A 709-nucleotide genomic window follows, 5' to 3' on the forward strand; every position below is an offset into this window, starting at 1 on the left:
AAGCCAGTCCCACTAACAATCACTGGCCTGTCCCTTGCCCTCCGTTGCAGAGCCAGTGGGGGCTCCCATGCTGGGGGTGCTGGGCGAGAGGCAGCGTGCAGGGGGCCTTTCTTGGGGTGTTGAGTGAGGATGGCTAATCACAGGACCTCAGCTCCACCTCAGGCTCTTTAGGTAGGAGATGAAGGGCTCCACCCTTTTCCCCAGGTTGTTGAGAGGTAAAGTAGCGACCTTTGAGACCAGCTGACTACAGATAGGACCTGGGGCTCACACTTCCCAGCTCTTCGATTCTGTTGCTTAGCGTCTTATTGACTGTGGGTTACCGCAGTCCATAGTCATGCTAGATTAAATCACCAAAGTGTCCTTCACCAAGAAAACAACAACATCTTGGCTCAGTGTTAAAGTCTCTAGAGTTTCAAGAAGAAAGATCACTTAATGGCAAGTCCACGATGAGGGAGAAAACTGAATGACCCCTAGAGTTTAATATTCCACAACCCGGGGCTCCGGCATGCATCAGCTCCCAGTGACAAATGTATGGTTGGTGATGATTAGCAAGGCTTCTTGTAAATTGTGATTCTTTGTCTGGGAAGGGAAATTCAATCTCCCTTTCTTCATCATCTATAATCCTGAGCCAAACAAGGGCCCGTAGGCTCTTCCCAGCTCAGGAAGAACGCACAGATCTGCTCACAGCATTGATCGCCTGTGCCGGCCA

The sequence above is a fragment of the Colobus angolensis genome, unplaced genomic scaffold (assembly GCF_000951035.1).
Source record: "Colobus angolensis palliatus isolate OR3802 unplaced genomic scaffold, Cang.pa_1.0 Scaffold846, whole genome shotgun sequence".
NCBI lineage: Eukaryota > Metazoa > Chordata > Mammalia > Primates > Cercopithecidae > Colobus > Colobus angolensis.